Below are 24,874 nucleotides of genomic sequence, written 5' to 3' on the forward strand. Positions count from 1 at the left end.
CCTCCGGGGAAGGGTGTCCCTGGTTAAGGTCCTCCAACGTCGAGAAAGGATTTCCCGGATACCCGGAGATTTGCTTGAAGAAACATAATCCCTTCCAAACGTGTGTGTGTGTGTCCATCAACTACCTCAACTGGCCGCTTTCACTCTCTCTCTCTTTCTCTCTCTCTCTCTCTCTCTCTCTTTCTCTCTCTCTTCGACATGTTCGCTGCATATCGCTGTGTTAGTATACCGTCTGGGGATGACAATTTTCTTCCGGTTCGTTGAGGCGTAACCCGATGCGCGTCAGTCGGAAAAATGGGAGTCAGACTGGAAAATTTGACTGCGCGCGCATACCGAGGCACCGTCATCAGTGTCAGTGTTGCCGATGATTGTTCTAAGCTAGAATGAAATCATATAAAATGACCATCACCCTCGCACATGATAACCGTTTTTGTGGGTACATCATAAAGAAACTGAACAAAAAAAAAAACACCCACAATACACTTTGAAGCTGGCCCAGAAACGAAAAACGGACACTTACCCTCCCGCCCCCTTCCGCATCATGCCTACCGGTTGCAGGCACATCATCCGGTTTTTGGGTGGGGGACGGTTGTTGCGGAAACGAGACAGGCAGCCTTCCGGGTAGTGTAACCCGGGTCGCTGATTAGTAGACTGTACCAAATCTATTCCCTTTACGGTCTAGATGGCATCGGGTATCGAGCGAATTCGGTTCGTTTTTCGGACAGTAAGGGGATGACGCCTGGAGGGTGGAACTCCGGGGGTAGAGCCCACAGAAAATGCGTTGGCACACAAGAGAAGCAAAGGGCAAGGACATCGGGCCCGGTTTTGCAGATGTACGGTCGTGCTCGTGAATGATCGTGTCGAACGGATCAGCGCCTCCACGTGAGTCCAATCTTCCGCACCAAAGAGATTTAGACATAAATTTTCATACCCCAGCAGTTACAGATGATTTCGCTCCAGATACATCTGGCGCAAACAAAAAAAAACAAACCCCCGACATCAGACGGCAATTTATGGCTTTTTGCAACTTCTTTTGTGTGTGGCAGCTTCTTTTATTTTTGTTTGATTAACGCTTTGAGGTTCGAACGAACGAATGCATGTTTTGCTTGGAACAATGCATTTTGTTGCAGAGAGAAATGTATTACGTAAATTTCATACCATTTCACGTAACTTCATTACCCCGGGTGGGTCGGAACGACTGTAAGAAGGAACACATTGAAATTCGTTCTTTTAACAGAAGGTGCGAAGTATTCGACGATGAAGCTAAAACCCGTCGGTATTGTGTGATTCGATGTACTAAAAATAGGCCGGGACACGCCTACTGTACTAAGCTCGTTGCCGGTATTTGCGATGGGTCGTGTGCCAACGGTAACGATACCGACGGTAAACTGGGAAGCAAAATCAACATTTTAAAATGAAAACGGTTACGATAAAATGCTTGCGTTGGTGAAGCAATTTAGTTGAAATGTTTGTACTCAAGAGTATTATGATTAGTTTTGTTGATATTTTATATTAAAAATTTGAATTGTTGGTTAGGATTTTATTTCTAATGATGCACTGCATTGACTGTATTATAGTAAATTGTATTTTACGACTCTCGTTTTTTCGACTTATTTTTAAAATTCTTCTTCTTCTTCTTTAACAATTCATAAATTTATATTAATTCTTTTTTTAAATCGTGTAGAACGCCATTTCCATATTGATATATGTATACTAATTCTAATAATAAAACTTTCTTCTACCTTTTCTTTTATGATGCTCGTGAAGGCAACAATAAAGATTCTCTTGCGGAAAACGTGAAGTAAAACATTGGTAAGAAATTATTACAACATTGCATGGCCTTGTTGCACGTAGTCTGAAGTAGGTTCGCGGATTGATTGGTTGTGCTCCAGCACCGTTTGGGAGTGGGAAAAGAATTTTACTTACGGTGGGATAAACTGGAAATAATCTATTATGAGCTACACAAGTTGATAATACGAATTATTCAAAATGTTTCACTTGTTGTCAGTGGATACTGTTAAAAGGTTGTTAACACTGAGACAAAAGCAGAAATGGTCATTGAGCCTCAGACTAGATACGGAAAGAACGTTCTTTATTATAAAATTTTAACGAAAAGTTAACCAGAAATACTACCAGTTTTTATAGCACAACGAAAAAATAAGTGAAATCCATGAATTAATATTAAAATTAAATTATGGCGAGCCATACATAAAAACCATAAAAAAAGAAAAATTTAGAACTAGTGCTCTAACATTTCTCAAGTCTTAGTACATCTCATCTAATTGCTCAGTCTGTTACGTTCTAGACCAGTTTATATTTTAATGATGTTCAATTATTTATTCATCTTTCCACACTTCCTGGATCAGCATCAAGATTACTGCCCGTACCATATCCCATGCCCATCGGTCAGAAAACAATCCAATATCATACACCAAGCTGTAGCAAAATATCCACCATCTTTCCATTGACCATGGAAACAAGCAAATGCCAACGGCAAATCTATCCTACCGGCTGAACCATCCAATCTGGCCAACTTTCACCATCGACCATGGTGGCAGTGCCGTGTCCGATTTCGATTCCGTCCATTGTACGAGCGCCAAAAGCGCCGTGTACGTTCGTTTTGCTAGAACCGGGGCCTTTATCATCCCATCCCAAGCGAAAAAAAAACCTTGTCTTGTCCGGCGGTGGAACAAACTGCACGGACATGTATACGTACAAAAATTATATCTATATCAGAAAAGGAAGAAAAAACCAACGCACCGAAAAGGAAAGCAAAACAATAACGGGGAAAAAAGCAGAGAGAGAGATAGAGAGACAAAAAAAGCAACAACACATAAAACCTACACAATTGTTCAAGCGAACAGGACGACCTGGACAACAAGCGGCTGATATGCGCCATAGAATTTTGTGTTGATATTTTATACGCATGACTAATTTTAATCAAAAAATATCCCCATTTTGTCCGTTGGCTGGAAAATTTTAACAAATAACAAAGAAAGCACTGCCACTGGGCCGGGAGCTGGGTGTAGAGAAAGTTATGATAAAAACGATGCTGCCATTGTGGTAAACAACGTATTTGGTTCGGATTGACGCTTACGGCGCGCGTTCGATTACGACGGTGGAACGATCGGTGCGCGGCACTTACTCCATGAGTGGAAATAAAAACTCTAGACGTGTACTCATGTCAAGAACTCGAGTTGCATCAGCAACATGCTTCGTCCACGATCTGTAACTCGGCACTGTCTACCTTTGCTTCTCGAGCGGCTTTTATTTAGCGCTTTCTCTCGGTGGTCAGCCACATTTGTCCATCATGGTTTTGGCAAATGTGTGGCTGCTGGGTTTTCTGGGTTTTAGTTATTTTGTGTTTACAATGTGCAGCCCTTCCGTATCTTTTCTTGCTGTCAACAAAAGTTGCGTTGTGTTACAATGTGATTTCCTTGTTTATCGAGTGCAGCCCTTCCGTATCTTTTCTGTGTGTGGCCTTGATATAAACAAAAGTTGTGTCGTGTTTATAATATGATTTCCTTAATTGGTTCTAGCCCTTTTCCTGATTCGCACAGCAGATATGGAATGATGTGTCAACAGTTATGCTACAATGTGTTAGCAGATATGCTACAATGTGTTAGCAGATATGCTACACCTCCCCCCTTTGGAAGAATAATGTAGTATAGCGAAATTATTCTCCTAACTTGATGGCTCTGTTTTTATGTATGACTTGTTTTTCATGTTGTGTATTTTCGATTTCGATATTTGTACCTAATATTTTCGTTACTGTGTAAGGACCTTTGAAAAGTGGGTCCAGTTTTCTTCTATTTTCGTTGGTTATGGCTACTTTGTCATTTAATCGTATTTGGATGGGATTGATTTTTGTTTGCTGTTGTAATGTTTTGTCTTTCTCTCTCTCTATGTATTGTTTCGTTCTATCATGTGCTATTTTCAGTCTGTATCTAAGCTCTTGCGCATAGTCTTCATGATTGTATATTGTTGCGCTGCTTTGTACTATTTCTTTTTGTAATTTCTCGTTTCTTCCGAAAATTAGTTCAAATGGTGTATAACCATGCTCTAAGTTTGGTGTTGTGTTATATGCGAATGTGTAGTAATTGAGCCAACTATCCCAATCATCTTTATGTTCATTAGTGAAAATTCTAAGGTATTCATTTAAGCATTTGTGGTTTCTCTCTAATGCTCCTATGGTTTGTGGGTGATATGCTGTTGCGAATTTTTGTTCTATTTTGAGTAATTTGGAAATATTGCTAAAGATTTCATTTTTGTATTCTGTACCCATATCCGTTCTAATTTCTGATATATTGGTTCCGTATGTTAACATGAATTGTTCTACCAGAGCTTTGGCTACTGTAGTTGCTTCTTTGTTTGGAATTGCTATTGCTGTTACATGTTTCGTGAAATTGCATTGTATTGTTACAGCGTATCTGTTGTTGTTGTACGTTTTCTGGAATGGTCCTACTGTATCGATTGATATGATTTGAAATGGTTGTATAGGTGTATCTGTTTTTACAAATGGTTCAATGGTGTTCTTTTGGTGTTTGTTTAGTTTACATAAGTCGCAGTTGTTTACAAAATTTTTAATTGTTTTCTTCTGATTTGGCCAAACATATTCTCTTCTTAGTTTCTTGTACATTTTGGATTGTCCTATATGACCTCCTGTTGGCGTATTATGCGCCTTTTCGAGTATTTCGTTGATTTTAATTTGGTCTTCGATGTATTTTGGAGCATCGTAAATTGTTATAACGATCTGCTTTAGTGTTTTCTTAGCAGTCTCCTTTATGATAGATTCTCCTATCCTTTTTAATAACTCGTCTTCTGATGAGACGGCAATATTTTGCACATTATTCTTAATGCATTTGTTTTCTATTTCGCGGAGAAATTGCACTAATGCTGATTTCTCTTTACGTCGTTGCAAATCCCTTTCTAGAATAGGTTGCTTGCTTCCTGTTTCTGATTTTAACTGGATTTCTCTTACTGATAAGAGTTCCTTCGTTCTTTTCTTGTTCTTTAGAACTCCTAAAAGTTCTATAGTATTTTCGTTTTCTCTGTACGTCATTGTTAGTTTTGGTAGTCCTTTAACTTCTTCGTATGAAAGTGCGTGTAACATTTTAGGTTGATCAGACTCTAATATGTTTGTAACATTGTCTGAAGTATTGGCGTTTGTCATTGATCTGGTTATCACATTGATGGCCTTAATCTCATCCGATGTGATTGTGATGCGTGACAAAGCATCCGCTACTACATTCTGTTTTCCTTTCACGTGTTCGATTCTAAAATCGAATTCTTCGAGGTCAAGTCGGATTCTCGTTAGTTTGGATGACGGATTTTTCATACCGAACAGGTAAACTAACGGTCTGTGGTCCGTTTTTACTACAAAACTTTTTCCAAATAGATACGGTTTGAAATGCAAGATTGCCCAATGTATGGCTATTAGTTCTTTTTCGATAATCGCTTTGTTTGATTCGCCCTTTGTGAACGTTCTGCTGGCGAAGGCGATTGGTAAGTCTCTTCCGTCATAGGATTGAGACAGTACTGCTCCACATGCTGCTGTGGAAGCATCCGTTGTTAGTATAAATTCCTTTTCGAAGTCGGGATACTGCAATAGTTTTGGATTCATCAGCGTCTTCTTGAGGTAATCAAATGCCTCTTGGCATTGCGCTGTCCAATTGAATATTGCCTTCTTTTTTAACAGATTGTTAAGGGGTTTTGCCTTTTCTGAGAAGTTTGGTACAAACTTCCTATAATAATTGCAAAATGCAACGTATCTTCTTACGTCATCTACGTTTGTAGGAATCGGATAGTTTTTGATACAGTCGAATTTTGAATCGTCTGGTAAAATGCCCTTGTCAGTTATCTTGTGTCCTAGGTAAGTGACTTCTTTTTTGAAAAAGAAACTTTTTTCTGGATTTAATTTTAGATTATATTTCCTAAGTCTCTCAAAGACTTTCCTTAAGTTCGTCAGGTGATGGTTTTCTGAGCATCCTATTACCACAATGTCGTCTACATATACAAATGCACATTCTGGAGATAAGCCTGTCATAGCCATTGTCATCATCCTTTGGAAACTGTTCGGTGAAATATTTAATCCGAATGGAAGTCGTTTAAATTGATAATGCCCGTCGGGGCTGGAAAATGCTGTATACTTCCTAGAACTTTCTGATAATGGGATCTGGTGGAATCCTGACATAAGGTCTAGTGTGCTGAAAAATTTTGCACGACCTAGTTGATCAAGGATTGCATCGATCCTAGGCAATGGAAATTTGTCTGGTAGCAATTTTTTATTTAGTTGTCTGAAATCAACTACCAATCTCCATTTTTGTTCTTTCGATGTCTTTTTCGGAACCAGCAGTATCGGTGAATTGTAATGCGATACTGAATGTTCTATGACATCATCCTCAAGCATTTTGCTTATCTGTTTCCTAATTTCTGGCCCTTGAGCGTGTATTTGCTTATAATTTGGTATGTACACAGGAGACTTGTCCTCTAATCTAATTTTCTGCTGATAAAAATTGTTAGTAGTTAATTTGTCTGTATTTAAATGGAATATATCATTGTATTCCGTTAGCAACTGTTGAAAGGATTTGTCCGTTTCTTCGGAGATGTTTTCCTTTTGTATTAGTTGTTTTAGTGCGTCATACCTAGCTTTATGAGGGTTAGTATTATTTTGAACTATATTGAACGATCTTAGTGGTATAGTTTCTATGTGATTAATTCTAACTAAAGTATGGTTGTTAGTAGTGTTAATAAGCTTAATGTATGGATTATGTTTGTTTATGATAGTGTTGCCTATCAGAATGCCATTTTGTAATTCTTGTGCGCACACTACCTCGTCCTCTTTACATTTTTCTAAGAATGCGATTCTTTTTATAATTTCGCATCTGGGAGGTATCAGTGTTTGCCCTCTTAAATTGTCTTCTATTGGTATCTCTAGGTATTCCCCATTATGGCGGACTCCTATTATCCATAGGTCGTAATCGATGTTACACCTGTATTTTGTAAGGAAATCTTTTCCAAGGATACCGTCCAAAGGTAGTGGAAAATTTTCCGGGACTATGTGGAAGTCCTGGCTGACCTTGGTTCCTTCTATCTGAATATATGATGCTGCGGTTCCCAGTGATGTCACTGTTCCCTCGCTTATACCTGTAAGGGTACATGTCCTATTGGGGTTTATAATCTGAGATGGTTTCAGTGCTTGTCTTTTTATTAAACTAAGATCTGCACCGCTGTCAACCAAAAGCGTGCAAGGGGTATTTGCAAGCCCTAATGTTACATAGACGAAGTTCGTTTCCTTTATATTTATTGAAAACGTTGTCCGTTGTATCTCCTGTGTGGATACGTGGTCCCCGCGTCTAAGTAGTGGTTTCTGGAGGGACCACTCTGACCTAAAAAATTATTCCTGCGCGGAGATTTTGATCTGTTTCTCCAGTCTTCGCGGAATCTATTGTTATTCCTTCTTTCGAATTGCGGTTGGTTTCTGTTATAATTTCTCTGGCGATCCCTTTACCATCCTCTCTCTCTGTCCTGGTTCTGTGAGAACTGTACTGTTCTTTCTACCTTGTTAATAGAATGTACCACGTTCTCATTCTGCTTTCTTTCGATTTCTACCAAAGCTTCTATAGCGTCTGGTAGAGTGTCGAACCTACCGGACATTACTATTGTCTGGTATTGTTCTTTCTTTAATCCGTTAGCAAATGCGGTTATTCCTGCCTTGTTTGCTTTTTGTAGTGCTTTCGATGGAGCGGTTTGTTCGGCAATGTATGCTTTTTCTAATTGTTTTGCTAAACATTGAATTTCGTTAGCAAAATCTTCTGCGCTTCCCTGCTGTTTGCTTGCATTCATTGTTGCAGTAAGCGATTCTGGGGTTGTTTTTCTCTTGCATTTCTCTTTTATGGTTTTTATGATCTCTTCGATTGACGAAGGTTCATTTCCTACAACCGTTTTTGCTTTTCCTGTCAATTTCGAGACGATTATCGATATCGCGGTTTGCGCGTTTTGCTCGTTAACGGTGGTTTTTAAAGCCGTTAACGCAGCGATAATGTTATCTGCTTCTTTTTCGTTTCCGTCATACCGAGGTACAACTGCCGAAGCTAGTTTTAACATTTCTGCTGGAGACGTCAAGGCTGTGTCTATGGTCTGCCTACTGTTGTGAATTTGTAATAGGGTTAGGATTTCCGTGTGGAGTTGTCTGCCCTCTTTTATGAATTTTGTTAACGTAGTGTCGTCAAGCTTGTCTTCTGCCTTCAATAGCTCCTGCTGTAGCCCTGCGTAATTCTCTTCTGCTTGGTACGTTAATTGAACCAACTGGCATGTGCGAAAATTCTTTGTTATATCTTGTAGTTTTGCTTTTATGTCTCCTAAGATTTGCAACTTTTCCCTAATTTTTGCCATCTAATATGGACTTTTCGGAGTTTCGCTTAACGTCAAGAAAAAAAAATCATATTTTTTTTTTCTTTTTTTTCTTCTCTTTTTATATTTGCCTTGCTATAATTTTAACAAGTGTCGCTCTCATTTTTCTTAATTCTTCTTGCGTATAACTCATTACCTCGTCTGTCGGCGATAGCTTGTCCGGGTATGCGACGTGCCGGTACACCTTCAGCCACCAGGTTGCGTAGAGCTTGTATGGGCAGATCTTGGTCCAGCTCAGGTACAGCCTCGCTCGTTCGTAGCTGCGTCGAAGTTCTTCCCGTCGGTGCTGGTTTATCTTCCTGCTTGCCATTTGGGTTGTCCTCTGGTTGGTTCACGTTCTGCTGCGGTGCTGAGGTGGTAGCTATTCGTTTCCGTATCGCGTTTCACACCGTTTAAATATCAATTTACACTCATTGTTTTTTTTTTTTTTTTACGATTTTTATACACTTCACCTTTTTACGCGATTTGGGTTAGTTGAATTGTTTTTGACACACTTTCTACCCAACAATAAATTGTTTTTTTTTTTTTTTTTTTTTTTTTTTGACGTTGAACTTGCTATTTTGGTAACGAAAGCACTTTTATTGCATGTTTTTGCGCATGGTTGCGGAGCACTTTGTACAGGGTTTTCACTATTTTAATCACACACATTATGACTAACACCGTAAGAATTATGTTAAGTTTGAGATCGTGTGTTAAATGATGCTCCGTGTGAATATTTTGGGTTTGAATTACTGTGAGATCATGGTCTCCTTTCACATCTGTTTTGGGTTTAGAGTCAGAACTTCCCATTTCGCTTTCACTTATTGTTTCTTTTGTTTTTCAGTCACTTTCTACACCACTATCATAATCACTGTCGTACCTGTGTGCATTTCTTAATGCTTCCGTAAGTTCTCTCTTAAAATATTGCACGTGGTGGTGGCTTTCTATTATGAGGTTCTCAAGGATTCTAGTGTTGTTATGTTCTTTAATATGGACCGTATGGTCAACTTTTCTCAAGAATGACCTGATTCTTAACACTCCCTGTTCTGTGGTATATTCTTCAAACGTTGCCAACCTTTTCATTTGGTCGAAAAGTGCTTCGTGAAGATTGTTCACTTCTTGTTTCATTATTTGCACCACTTTTAAAATGCACTACTTTTACTTTTTATTTTAATGCCGTTTTTCGCGTCACAAGGTCGCTTTACCTTGCTTGTTATGCAAAAACATAACCACTGTCACGGTCGCCATGTGGTAAACAACGTATTTGGTTCGGATTGACGCTTACGGCGCGCGTTCGATTACGACGGTGGAACGATCGGTGCGCGGCACTTACTCCATGAGTGGAAATAAAAACTCTAGACGTGTACTCATGTCAAGAACTCGAGTTGCATCAGCAACATGCTTCGTCCACGATCTGTAACTCGGCACTGTCTACCTTTGCTTCTCGAGCGGCTTTTATTTAGCGCTTTCTCTCGGTGGTCAGCCACATTTGTCCATCATGGTTTTGGCAAATGTGTGGCTGCTGGGTTTTCTGGGTTTTAGTTATTTTGTGTTTACAATGTGCAGCCCTTCCGTATCTTTTCTTGCTGTCAACAAAAGTTGCGTTGTGTTACGATGTGATTTCCTTGTTTATCGAGTGCAGCCCTTCCGTATCTTTTCTGTGTGTGGCCTTGATATAAACAAAAGTTGTGTCGTGTTTATAATATGATTTCCTTAATTGGTTCTAGCCCTTTTCCTGATTCGCACAGCAGATATGGAATGATGTGTCAACAGTTATGCTACAATGTGTTAGCAGATATGCTACAATGTGTTAGCAGATATGCTACACCATTGTGACGATTGTGGTACCGGGATTCCTCCCATGCCCGGAGGCTACTACCGGCAGGATAGGATATTGGTGTGTTTGTAACATTGGATTGGATAGAATTGTTTTCCAAAAGCTTCAACGTAAGATGAAGCTTTGTCTCGGATCGTATGACCAGATTGAAATGAGGCCGAAAGTCTTCAAAAACTGCCGCCATTAATAAAGACTCCATCTTAGGATGGTATTATAACCATTTCTCCTGTAGCTTTCTTTTTTGTCTAACACTTGAAGGTAAAAGTTACTTTTTTTTAAATTACAAGCTAACAAAAAAGGTAAATTTAACACCTCTTCATCTGTCAGACACATTTGGGATTGATTTGACAAACGGTCACAAACATCCAAACTCTCAGGAGTATAATTTTCACACAATTTCTATTCACTTTCCATCCATTTTTAATTGAAACCAACATACAGCCGCTACCCTTTGCGTGCCGGAAAGATCTATTACCAGGCAAGATACGGTATATGTTCCTTTTCTGGACATCCCGGTGACCCGTGGGTACGTTTGTTATCGTAATTGATTGTAATAGCTGTCGATTAATCCAGTTCCCATCCAAAGTTCCGTGTTGATTTGTAACGGACACAGGCGTTACCAGTAACCGTGCCTGCACTAAATTATCGGACAACACACATAAATTATATCGATCGTGCGGTACACACGTTTAATGTTCCGAACGTACCACAAAGTCGCTTTCTCGCCCTCCTCTGCTTCATGTGTGTGTGTGTGGGTTACAGGCATGTTAGAACGATGTAAATAATTGCAAACAATTAAAATACGGAGAATTTTGGGGATGTTTTTAGGTTACTCTTTGGAGACCGAGACAAAACTTCCTTCAATCTTTCGCCCAAAAGTGCCTTGTGCCATGACGCGGAACCGGCAAAGGCACGTTGAATAGCATGTGGTTTTTTGCCGCCTAGCATATCTTCCATTTATTACTGAAAATACTTTGTCAGATGTATCAAATCTGGCTGAACATTGCTGAAAATTCAAAGTATTTCCTGTTCTTGTTTTTTACTCTCCATAAACCTTAAACTGTAAGCCCATCTGTCTGGCCCATCCGGTTTGTAATGCGGCACACAAATATACACACACTTAGGAGAAATTTTGGTGTTTGTTTGCTGTTTGAATATTCATCATACTAAGTGAAAGCTTTCACAATTTTGGGTGGAAAAGTGGGTGCAAAAGTAGAAATGTGGTTTTATTTTTTGCTGGCTTCACGGTTTCCTTTCAGCAAGGATTTTTCGGGGGGAACGAGACATCATTTCGTGACGGCAAAACAAGTCACTCCTGCCATTAAGGTAATGAGTATTATGATGACGGTAAAAGCGTCCATTTTTTTTTTATTTTGCAAGTGCCGTAGACATGTGTGGTAAGGGATGATGTGTTGGTATGCCAAAACTCTGGAAGGTTGGAATAGCAAAATACGTGGTTTCGCTTATATTACGAGATCAGTAAAGATGGGATGAAAATAATGTACTTTGTATGGGAAAATAATTCTAACTCTAGTGTCCTAGTTAGTTATGTGTGTTAGTACGAAACATACCTGAATAAAAGAACTGCAAATATGATTCTTACTTCAATACTGATCATTACCGCAGTACGTGAATAAAACTCTTCCATTTGACGGAACGCAACCAAAAGCCGTTTGCAACGAAAACACCACGCTAATTGCATGAGAAAGGCTTCCAATTAGATAAGTTTGTCATAGATGGGAATCCCCATACAGCTATTACAATTGCCGAAGACATGTCGCCATTGAATGCAGGCTCTTACAAAAGAAGTGTAGAGCCTTGTGTAGAGGGTCTCTTATTAAAAAAGGGGTACATTCAGCTTTACATTGTGTCAGTTGTGTTGCCACACTAGGCCGTCGAAAGAGCAATAGACAGTGCCGAGTGTTTGTCTAATGTTTTAATTAACCACTTGGTACTATCTTTACGAAAGTGCCCTGCCACTGGATGTGTGTCATTTTCGTTGCATTCATTCACGTGTGTAGGCAAACGTCACACTTTGAATGAAAGGAAGTGTTCGTTTACTTTTTTTTTCTACGGAACGAAAGAGTATAATAAGATGCATTTGTACGCTTTTTGGTATTCAAATTTTAATTGCCCGAAGAATATAATGAGCTTACTAGAAAACAAACGAGCAGTCGCTGAAGTGGCGTTGAATTGCACAATTGGCATACTGGTGTTAAGGAATTCTAGTGCATTCTAGTGGAAATGTAAATATCGTTGAGTTTTATAATGGATAACCTTTCATTTTTGTAAAGAATATTTTTTCTTATAATCATATGATCGATAGCAAAAAAAAATTAAGTACTAAAAGAAATAGAATAATTGACAACAAAAAAAGAAAATTTTGAAACTTTGAAACGTACTTTGTAATAAATACGCAAATTTAGAGTAAAGTTCAGTGAGCGTCAAATTTGAATTACAAATTTAAGTAAACTTGGATTACGAAGGCTACAGCAACACAAAGAGTTACAGCTCATCTTTAATTGCCAATAGAATATTTCTTGCCGGTAAAGGACTATTTCCCCAAACCGAGATAACTAAGTGTCTATAATTGATTATATTAGCCCTTAACTTAAATTAAAAATTCGCTCAACATTTAAAATAGAGCTGCTCTGTATAGATATCATGCACAACTACCTTAAAATGGATGTTGTTGAAGACTGTTTTAATTTATGATTTATTCCTTTTTTGTCGGCTTTTTTTGTTTTGGTCTTATTTATATGGATTGTCTTGCTACAAGAGGAGGTTTCGTATGAAATTTGATACCTGGTCCTGTCGTGTGGAACCGGCGCAGGCACATTCCATAATAAAAATGTGAAACATATTCTACAGTAAGTGAAAAAAAAGTATAAAAAAAACACAAAATTGACGTTTTTACAGGGTTTTTTTCGAAGCACCAACTTTGAGATATCGGCTGGCGTGTCATTAAAAAAAAAACACCGGAATTGAAAAGTTTAAGAGAACTCTTGAACAAACCTTGAGGAAGCTAAAACTAAGATCATATTAGTTAATTTTATAATTATTTCCACGAGTGTAAATATTCTTTTCAACCCTTGAAATGCGATAAATATAGCGCATTTAGGCTTCCACATTACCGACTAATATTACAAAAACAAATAAGACCAAAATAGAATGAATAAAAAAAATACAAAGGACAATCATCCCGAACTGTTCGTGTAAAACGACACACATTTGCTATAACCGTCGTACCATCCATGTACGCGTATTGATAATACCCAAAAACGGTTCGTTCGTTGAAGGTTTTTACATTTCGATAACACTGCTAAGACAACTCTACACGTTACCGAACAATAAGGGGTGAATGTAGCTGAAGCGTGTAGAAAGGATGAAACAGTTCCCCGCTAGTATGCGAACGCCCGTTAGTAACGCTATCGAGTTAACGAGTACAAGCTTTGTGTCACGTACCTACATCGAAATATGTAACAGCAATGCGTGGTTTAAAGAAAGATTCTTTTAATTGTACCTTTTTTTATCTTACTTTTGGTTAAAACACTAGCTGATGATATGATTGATTGATGACTGTGTTATGTAGATGATGAAGCGATTATGAATTATTTTATTTTCGACATTTTTGTACGATCATTTACAGAAAAATTGACGCAAGAAAATGATATTTCTGAGGTTGTGTTAAATATTTGGTTTTGTAAAATTCTTCATTTGAAAGAATGTAAAAATTGAAGTCGAATGAAAAAGCAACAAAAAACATAAATAAAGGCGAAAAAAGGGGTGTCATACATTGTGGCTCTCGGACGTGAGTAGCAAAAGTAAGTATTTTGGTAGTTAAAAAAAAACCCCAGAATTGTCATCCACCAAGAAATGGTCATAACCCCCCAATACACAATACAGTGTGACAGTGCGTCGCAGTTACAAATCTTCGGCCACTGCCCCCGGAAACAGCAGTGGATCCAACAACTTATCTACACAATGGGTTTTATGTTTCTCGATTTCCTTTCCGGTTTCCGGTGTCTCAGGAGCGTTGGGTGTTCAGGGCCGACCACAGCCCGGCACCACGGATCGATGGACCGGAGAGACCGTTCATGTTCGCTCCTGGCACGTATCCTCAGTGGTAGTAACCGTTTTTGGTCAAAAGCAGTTAAATAAGAGACAGAGTCAAAAAGATTTATAGACGGAAAAATAATTCAACCAACTAAATTCACCCTGCCGGTTTTGCTGTGGAACAAACCGATAGTCGGGAGTAGTTTGTGTAGTGTCTTACACTACACTACCGTATGCACCGGGTGTTAGTTTGTTGTGGTTTTGTAATGTGTTTATCTCATGTGCATTCTCGAAAAATTGACAGAAGGAATATGACAAAAAAAAATACTACGAAAGGGGTAATTTGTATTTTTATCATAAATCTTGTACTAAAACATATCTCTCAAATACAAGATGTACTAAGCATCCCAATATCTTGTCTTTGCTTTTAATATTTTCATGAATCCTACTCTACATTCACCTTTAAATGTTGCAATTCACAACAAAATATGGTTTCCAAAATTTTCCATACAAACTAAATCTTAAAGCCACACAAGAACGTAATTTCCTTAAGCATCCCTCCACAATGCCCATACAGGGGACTCCCCTATCCCGCTCCCCAGCAAGTCCTACGCAATCTTTAATATGAATCATTCTCAGCCAACCGATTCAAAATAAAATAGGCATTTGCTGGCCGGGAAATCTAACCGTTCCCAGTGCCCAGAAGGAATCGGTGCTACGTTCCGTAGGCCACGCACTTGTCCGTACCAAAAACGATCCAGCCCTTGACTCTATCGCGCATGCCTTTTCGTTCCGCCTCACGGCAAATGTGTTTTCTACCGTTACCGAAGGGTGTCCCCTGTATGGGATGAAGCATCTAAACAGGCATATCAGCAAAAGCGGTTGATTCTAGCAAATGCGCCACCGCGCCGAGTCTGCCGAGATGTGTGTTTCGGCCGGTTGGCAAGGTCCCGGCACATTTTCTGAACCGGTGTTCTAATTCTCGTCCCGGTTTTGCCAACAACTAAAAAAAACCCCCCGTGATTACAGAGGGTGTTTGGATGGTCGACACAATCGACAGGCTACGGATGCTGGAATATATCGGGGGTGCCAACACACACTGTGGAGGAGAACACCGTCGACGGAAATAGCGGATGGATAAAACCGTAAACGTGTTTCAATTTGAGACAATTCGTTGAGCGGATTTAAAGCATCAAATTGAAAACACCAATTCTTGGCGAGTGCGTTAGGAGTGCGTCACACTTAACGAATAATTCGTTAAAAATCGTTCCAAAATCAAAACTGGGAAGTATCCTAAAAAATGTTAATTTTTTTTCTATGTCTAAGGGGAGAAATAAACTTGAATACCTCAAGTACGGAGGGTATTCGCTTTGAGTGCAGTGATACATGCTAAATGCTTCACATTCTTTTCCTAATTGAAGCGAGAGTTAATTAACTTCTCTCCAATCGCAATGACTTCCCGGATATTGGAAAAACGATATGTCGAAATTTGGGAAACTCACCCAATGTACTCAATGTACTGCAAGCAGTTAAGATATTAGATAAGGCTTTTAAATTTAAATTCGCAACAAAAATAGAATTCTCCTCAATACTGTCACCCAACGGTTTGTATCATTGATTTGGCACAAATAGCAATCGAACCGAATCGGAACCGAATGCGTGAACCGGAACTTCATCCGACTATGGCGTCCTTAAGATGTTTCTCCCATACCCGAACCACGTTCAGCCAACGTGACAGTCAACAGTTTGTACAGTATGCCCGGTGGGAGTATCCGGCAGTAGTGAACCGATTTTTGGGGAGAGCCGAAAAAATATATACATCCGTCCAAGCGAACCTGCGGTGTCTGCTAACGGCAAAGTGTATGTCCCTTGCTATACTTGGTACTCGTTGCTGTTGTTGTCCTCACTTTGTTCACTCGCTCGTATCTTCGCTGGATGTGGTTGTACGTTCCGAGCTGTCAGGAACAGCTGACAATGCTGCCTGCAGGTTTTAGTCAGATTACCGCATAGAGTTAAAATGCTTCCTTACGGTCGGAGTTCTTGCCTGGTGTTGTCTGCGCGGGCGCGCTCGCGCCTGTACACACTGTTCCCGACGTTAGATGCTAAAGATGACTTGGTTGTCTAGCAATCTTCCACATGAGTTCCTGCTCAGCTGTCAGCGTCGATACGAACAGCGCCAAATGCCGGCATTTGCCATCTGCATTCCAAAAACTCTTCCTGAGGCCGCTAGTAGCTACGGGTTGCGAACTGTTTCTGATCTTCAACACGTCTTTCGAACCCGTTCATTCTTGAAGCTCTCGTGCAACGTCTTCCAGCAATCGTAAGGACTGCACTGAGCACTGCAACCGGGCACCATTCAACACTAGCCACCCTGTTTCCGATGGTTTTGGCCGTTTTGTTGTTCTTCTTTTTTTTCTCCGGGCATCATTCTTCCTTACACTCCCCAGCTTTGCCGGTTTGCGCAGGTCCGTTCCGCATCAGTTGACTTAATGAATAATGCAATCAGTTCCCTCTCGAAAAACCGGTGGCACTAGAGGATCTCGTCGCCAGCGATGGATTGCGTCGTCACTCGAAATGACAGTACACTACACTGCCATCCCTGTCGCGTCCGTGACCCTACCATCGGCACGTTCCGGTTCCGGCCGGGCCCGGTTTCGTTGCGACGCACCCGGTTTTTTTCCACACGGTTTCCCAATGAGCCAACCAAGGGCGAAGGACGATTTTGATGCGAGTGACTGACTCCGGAGGGTAGCTGGATGGATACTGCCAGCCGGGTATAACCGGCGGGTTCCGGGCTTTACCGAAAAACGGGGTTGTAGGCTGACGTCGGAGTCATATGGTTTTTGGCGAAGTTTTTGGAGCGGAAAGAAGAGAGGAAAATCGATATCTGTCGGTTTGTCGTGCCTGCCGTGTACACTGCCGCCGATCATCACCAAAGTCACCGGAGGACACAGACTCAGGGCGTTGACATTGGTGTTACGTGCTATATGCTTGGCGGTGTTAAGAAGATTATGCACTTTTCTTTAATGTAAGTAAATTTTTTTTTGTTTAACTAGTTTTTTGAAGATTGATGTCGATTGAGATTGACTCAAGGTTAACTTGTTGAAACGTCACATTTTTTAATTACTCAGCGAAATTCTTTAAGAGAGTTGTACTAATGATACAGGCTACACCAATAAATACTGCGTTTTATCATGATTTAGCAACAATTTGAACTATTAAAAGAAATTAATTTCTATGCAATAATAAAAAATCATAGCAAAGAGCACTAAAATAATATAACAATACAATTTAAATAGTAAAATAATATCGAACAAAATATAAGACGTGAAACTAATGTTCATGTAATTACAAGAAATTAATTAAGAACTGATTTTTTCGATTAAATTAGGAATTGGTAGTTGAAAACGCGTCAAACAGATAGTATAAACTTAGATACACCACTCAACATGAATCTGAAAATGTTTTATAGCAAATTAATTATAGTAATGAACTATAATGATAAATGATTCTAGTTTTTCCAACTAAAAATACTTCCTTCTGTCATTGCGTACATTGGTTTTAGATCTAATTTCACACTCATTCACTAATGAATAGAAACATTTTGTTACAACTTTGTGCTACAATCTTGTTCTAAAAGCTTGTTCCCACTTGTTTGTTATATGCTGTGTGTGTGTGCGTGTGTGAACAAATAGTTGAACAAGACCAACATTTAACAAACGAAACCCGTTGCCAAAACTTAACAGCAGCAACAGCTACGGGAGCCCTTTCATCCCGAAATGCATTAATCATCTCACATTAACCCATTAAGCGATTGTCCGAGCGCGTTCGAATGCAAATAGAACCGTTTTTGTCACCCGTCCGTTAAACGGTGAGGAAAACGGATAAGCGGAGAAGAAAGTTTGCAATAAACCATTGTTGCCATCGATCATGTACAAAGCGGAAAACACGACCCACAAAAAAAGGCGGCCATTCAAAAGAAAAGCAAGTCAAAAAAAAAAGGAATGTCAATGCACTTTGCAAATATATACAATTTTGCATAAGCAACGTGGCGGGCTTTTCTTTCTCCGTGTTTTTTTTTGTTTTCGCTCTCACCGTATTGGTGCCACAATATGTGGAATTTTATCACAGCACGCAAAATATATTTGAATAGCAAACAGGACAACAAAACCCGCTTGTCGCCCATTTCCGCACCCGAACGGTGACGGTGAACACATTCGGGGCAAGTGGAAATCAATAGCAAGCCGTACAAACGGTGAAATTAATAACGGAAAGAAGTGGAGAGACAAAAAAAATCTTGACAAAAATTAACACACCTTCAGCTGAGGCATATCGAAATGGGGCGATTTCATATGAAAAAAAAACATGGTTAAATATTCATTTTTCGGCAAACACTACACGATTCAACGCTACGCAAGCGACGAAACGGCAACGGTGTGGCCGTGGTGACATCTACGTGGAGGCGTAAAATAGATTTTCATTTTAAATGTTTGATGATGGGCATCGGGTTTTCACACCGTACATGCATAAAATTGGCACTTTTATCACATTTCACCAGACCAACAACAATACCACGATGAAGGAGGTAATGTAATTTATAATTTCTCTACAAGCGTTCAACAACTTTAGTTAAGTGTTTTGGAAAAGGTAAAATTAAAGATTTATTGAATCTAAAATTTTCAAACTAAAAATGAAATCAATAAGTTCGTTTAACCCCAAACAAGTGTTTAATTATTTCTCAGAATTCAGAACATTAATTTCCAGCAGAACAGAGCACCAGATCCATGTTGTTTGCAGGATGGCCAACGTGTAAAGCTCTTCCGACGTGATTCTTTTGCCATGGGGTGTCGCCTTTGATATTCTCCATTTCCGGCGGATACCAAGCAACACACACACACATACAAACGCCAGCAAAAATTACAAAAAATTAAGCACTTCCAACATTGAGCACTAAGATACAACAATGCTGCTGTTTTAGGGTGTGGGTGTGCGGACAAACAAAAAAAAACCAAAGGACCCCACACATCCCAATAACGCCAAAAATGGTACCACCTTCGCGCAAAATGTGCAAAAGCGGACGGATGTGTCGGACGCGCCACAGGATATGTGGCTCGACGCGGCCGTTTGCTGCAAACAAAAGCTTGTATCTGAGGCAGGCTTTTTTCCCAGCGGACGGCGGGCACCGTCATCGTCATTTTGGGGTCATCCAAGGATTGTTCGCGGCGATGGGAGGGTTCACAGTACAGTGCTGAATAAATGCAATTCCTTGTGCTAAATAAAAGTGAAGCTAATTCGCTAAAATAATTAGCGTTTAAAAATGAGTTTTTAATAATTCGTATGAATTATGTTTAACAATTTTGTTTTGTTTTACGAGAGCTTTTATGAATAGAAAGAGTTTGGAAGCCATTATGCTCAAACGTAATTACCCTTATTTTTTACATATTAATATATTTATGTAAATAAGTTTGATAAATTCTTTCTTTCTAGCGTAAATGCTTTCTTAGGTAAAAAAATAAACATTATAGAATTTAGTTCATAAAATAAAAATATCTGAAGATCACTTAAATGATCAACTTTATCAAAATTGTTCCCTTTAAGCGTGTATAACGCACGTTTCGTTTATGGCCGATCAGCACTGTTTGTTAGCAGCCAACGAAAAAAAGAGGAACGAACCAAACGGTTTTTGGCCACAGTCGCCTAACAATAGGACACCGAGAAAGAACCTCGCTCGCAAACATCGCGATCATATCGCATTTTCCACCCGGCCCACCCCCCTCCACAAATGGGCCGAAATGAACGAAATGAAGTAAAAGGACACCCACAGCAAACGGATTTGCCCGACCTCCTCCAAAAAAGGACACCCGGAAGCTGGGGCTGGAGGTTTGGAAAGCTTTAGCATTTCATGCAGCATTCACGAGACAATGGAATAGATAAAATTATTATATTCTCCTATAATGCCCCCCAAAACCTCCCCCCTTCACACACCGTGTCTCGTGTCTTTTTCCCTTCCGCAATGGGAAACAACAGTGCCCGCACCTTTGAAACACCAAACTAACGGTTTGACTTATGGAGTTGGAGTCTCGGCGGTAATCTTTTCAGGCCAGTTTTTCGCAGTGTCCATCTGACTTTGCGCGAACATTCTGAGGGTATCCGCGAACGTATCTCCCCATGATTTCTGAGCTACAATAAGGGTAACACACTAGAAAGAATTAATGTAAAAAAAATCAACACCCGCACACACCTTCCATCGCCAAGTAGAAATACTTCACGGCAACGATTTATGGATTCCCGGGTACCCAATGCATGCAGATTCGGTGTCTTTCGACTGGTGGAATCACTGTGGATAGCCACAACGATAGTACATCCCTATCACGTCGTAAATTCACACACAGTCCACACAGTGAAACAAGACGGCACACCGGATGAAGGTTTAGGGCAAGACCGGAAAATGTTTGTTGCAAACATCGTGTGGCTTTTGGGGTGGGGGCCCGCGATAAATGGTGGTGCGTCGTGAAATATTATATATGAAGCTGCTGTCAACCTTTATCATTAAATTATATGCTTTATCCCGCTGCTAGGCGGAATCTGCGACAGCAAAACTGCTGAAGTGGTGGAAAACATGGCACCCTGTCAGGAGTCATCGTATGGAGGTATCGTTAGCGATTTCAAAACCATTTTCCGGTATCGTTTAGTGCACCTAAAATTGGTTTCAGTATTTTGCTTGGTTTTATACAGTGATTTGTGTTCTTTTTTAATGAGCTTTTTTACATTAAATTCACTTGCGCTAAACTTATCACAAGAAAGCAACGAGGTTGTAGGTAACATGTTTGCGTAAGAATGGCTGGGCGTCTCCATCCACTTACACGATCGAAAGATATTTTTTTAATTCAAATAAAAAAATTGTCTATGCCCGAGATAAAGCAATGTACAAGAAGGAAATGCGTTGGGAAAAGTGTACACATTTCAACCATTAGAGACGGAAAATACGGCTAAATTCCGTAATAATTAAATATAAGTAAACAATGAAGTTTGTACTAAAAATAATTATGCTTATATTTCAAACTACTTTTCATTTCTTCATTATACCACATTTAATTTAAAAAAAAATATTTGCTTTCGTTGTAAATCCCTTCTTAAAAGTATCTTACTTTAATTTATCATCAAATGAATTTATTGTGCTACAAACATGTTTCACAAGAATGGCTAGGCGTCTCCATCTGTTCTAAAGTACAAAATTTATTGATATTTAAATTGAAGTAATTTACAACTATTTGTTGTGCTAAATTATAATATAGATTCCCTAATAAAACATACTATTGACGTACTATTTTTATGATTCTTAGTCCCATTCTACTCGAGTACAGTACAGCGAAAACAATTAATTTTGACGATGAAATACACAAAACCACTATCAACTGACACCGAACCGGCTGCAGTGTTGAACGATGTACCTATTAACCATTGTTTTCGTAATTGCACGCGCGTCCATGTCCATGCATCATTCTACAAATGTTTAACGAACAAAAACCCACAAATGGTAGCTACTTCGCGCACTACTACGGACACGATGCGTGATGTACTGCGAACTACCGCGCACTAAAAGGTGTGTTTGTCGCTGTACATTTTAACATACTGCACAACGTTCCACAATATTCGCATTAAATTAGCCAGTATGGAGGAAGAAGCAGCAGCAAGCAGCACTGGGTTTGTGCGTTTTCACATCCTGGCCGATTACCGTTGGCACTTTAGTGGCAAAAGCGGTAAACGGGTGTTGATCGTGCATTGGAAATAATAATTTCGTAACCGCAGCAATACGCAACGACAGCCCTGGACAGCCGCAGGAATGTCACGGGGATGTGGTTTTTTGCACCGATGCTAAAGGTCTGTTACATTGGTTTTTGCGATCGGACCGTGGGTTGGAATGTCTGGAACGATCGGCTTTTTACCGCAATCAGCTGCTTTGTAAATTCGAAAAAGTAAATTTTTTGCTGCATTTTCTCGAAGATTAGTGCCTTAGAAAAAACAATTTGCTATAAAAAATCGAAGTTACATCCTAAGGAGTTCGCCATCTCATCGCCATCTTGAAAATGAATATTTTTAATGTTCAAATAAGCTTTTCTCGAAACAACGAGTTTCAGTTTCGATAGAGACAATTTCTTGTGAACGAACTACCATGAAATTTTCATCACATATTCTTCACGCAATTTGCTAGTATCTGTCTCTTCTAAAGCTAGAACTACCAGACACGTCGATTAAAAAGGAACGCTTCATTTTCATCACATTAATTTGAGGGGTTAAACAATCTTAAAGTACCACTACTAAAGCAAAATTCTTGTTTTATTTGTTGTTTTGCAAATTTTTTTTAAGAAATAATTTTTCAAAAAAATACAATTTTTTAAAGAAATTTAGTTTAACTATCATATGCGACTTACCCAGACTTCTTAATGGTAACTTTTAATCACTACCCACAAAACCATACACAGGTTCACACCATACATTATTAAAAAGTTCTTGCAAGTCAATGAAGCATTACAAAACGCATTCACAAAACCCTTTTTGACTACTGACACGATGTGCAAAGTTCTGAAGCTAAGGATTTCTTATCGTTTCTACACTTGTACTAAAAACTCAAATACGTTACCACCATATGAAAGGAGTCTATTTTTTTTTTTCTCAATTATTTCGCAAATGTTTCCTTCACTTCATTTTGCCCTCATTTTTATGATGGTACAATTTCACACCCAAATTAGCACATCGATACATTATCGCAATCGGTACAACCGGTTGCTTTCTCGCCTGTTGAAGTACGGGTGATGGGTGACACACTTCGACCCGAAAAACTACGCCCGCGTAACGGGGTAACGGTTGAAACAGGTGATCAGCCAGCAACTATATTCCCCAAAAAATGGTACATTCACAAGAACTGACCAGCAGCATCCATTCACAAACTTTTCAATTATTTACGATCACACGGTGAAACATCTGAAACGCATTGTAGCGACATAAAAACGGGACACATTATTGGTGATTTAAATTAGGTTCAATTGTTTCACACAGCACAGCTTGTCACTATTGTAACACCTTAACGTTACACAATATAACTGTTTGTGAAGAGATTTTTATGGTAGATGTTTTTATGGTAAAATTACCACTAAACTTTAACCACTTAGTACAAGCGTCACGTTACCTTGCGTTACTTTGGTTTTATGGTTCCGCACGAATGAATTCTTCAAAGTTTAAAACTTATTCACCACATTTATCAAACTCAAACGATTCCGCTTGCCGTTTAAATACTTCAAACAGGGAGTTAAACGATTTAATCACTTTCGTTCCACTTGTTGTGATGTTTTTTTCCCCGCTTCATTCGTTCACCCTTTCCTCTCCGTCTCATCCAGCCGCTGTCCGCTCTTACAAACACTCGAAACACCCGAACGAAATGATGCAGAAATGCTAATTTCTGCCCAAAAACCAACAATTCTAATGCGTTTCCTTTGCGTTTTTGTGTGCGGTGTGTGCACCAAATTGGCCGCCTGTTTTTCCGGTTTGTAATTTTTTCCTGCCGTTTTTCGCCTGTTTCCCGATCGGCGTGGCTGCCGTACGATCGCGCGTGGCTGACGTTTGACGTTCGGTACGGTGTGGCGAATTCACACTCCGTTTAGCAGGCGACCGCGCTCGACGGGCATCGACGACGATGGATGACGATGAAGTACGGCAAAACACATGTACCGATGTGCATTCATCCGCAGTCGAAAAGGGAACTATTCATCTGTGCTTTTTGTTTTGATTTGACTTGATTCGTTTGGCTACCTTCGCTGCTTCGGCGATGGAGACGAACGGTGGTCGGCATGCCGCCTGGTTTTTGCGATTCGTGCGCACGTGTTTGTGTAGCAGGACGGAAAATCGTGTACCACGGTGCGTGGTGTGCGCAACTGATCGAAAAATATGGTATATGCATAGCCCACCAGCAAAACTTGGCCCGGGGAGGGGCCGGTGGAAAGGGGGGGCCGGGGAGAACGATAAGCAAACGATGGTGAAGATGATGGAGGAATTATGGGTGCTGGCCACATATAAAAAAACACTTCCCCCACCCCTAGCAAACCCCCCCTAGAAAGATGATGGGAAGATCCCTATGTAAACGGTGTACAAACACACAAGAGAGCTGGCGGGCTTTACACGTTCAGCTTTTACACGCTCACCATCATCAACGGTTCACAGTAACAGTCGTCATCATCGTCCTCGGCACCATCCTGCCACTTTCCATCCTGGTCCCGATCGTAAGTGGACGGGCGATTTTGCTGCTGATGATGATGATGATAACGCGTACGGTTGTGTTGGTGACGCGAACATGGGGAATGCTTACGTTTTGGAGTTTCTCTCTATTTACCATTGACAACTTTTGCCCCGTGTACACACGCATCCTTCCCCGGGGGGGGAACAAGAGTCAGCGACGGCTTTATCTTTCCTGGGAGCCAACTGATGAACCAACCAGAGCGTGCAATTTATGCCGAGTGAAATAGCACGAGCGAAACAACCAGCTTCTTCAGCGTAGGGCACGTAACACCCATACATACGGCATGGAATACGCCAGAA

The 24,874-nt window shown here is 40.0% G+C and overlaps 1 protein-coding gene across 1 annotated transcript in view; it reads right to left on the bottom strand.

Annotated features, from left to right (window-relative positions):
- LOC125770425 (coatomer subunit beta') overlaps nucleotides 1-23,388 on the bottom strand; it is a 66,882-nt gene extending 43,494 nt beyond the window's left edge. Inside the window, exon 1 of the mRNA XM_049439994.1 lies at nucleotides 22,717-23,388. The gene's annotated coding sequence lies outside the window, so the exon portion shown is untranslated. The remainder of the gene's footprint in view (nucleotides 1-22,716) is intronic.
- Nucleotides 23,389-24,874: the final 1,486 nt, after the last annotated feature.

Source organism: Anopheles funestus, chromosome 3RL, assembly GCF_943734845.2.
Source record: "Anopheles funestus chromosome 3RL, idAnoFuneDA-416_04, whole genome shotgun sequence".
Lineage (NCBI taxonomy): Eukaryota > Metazoa > Arthropoda > Insecta > Diptera > Culicidae > Anopheles > Anopheles funestus.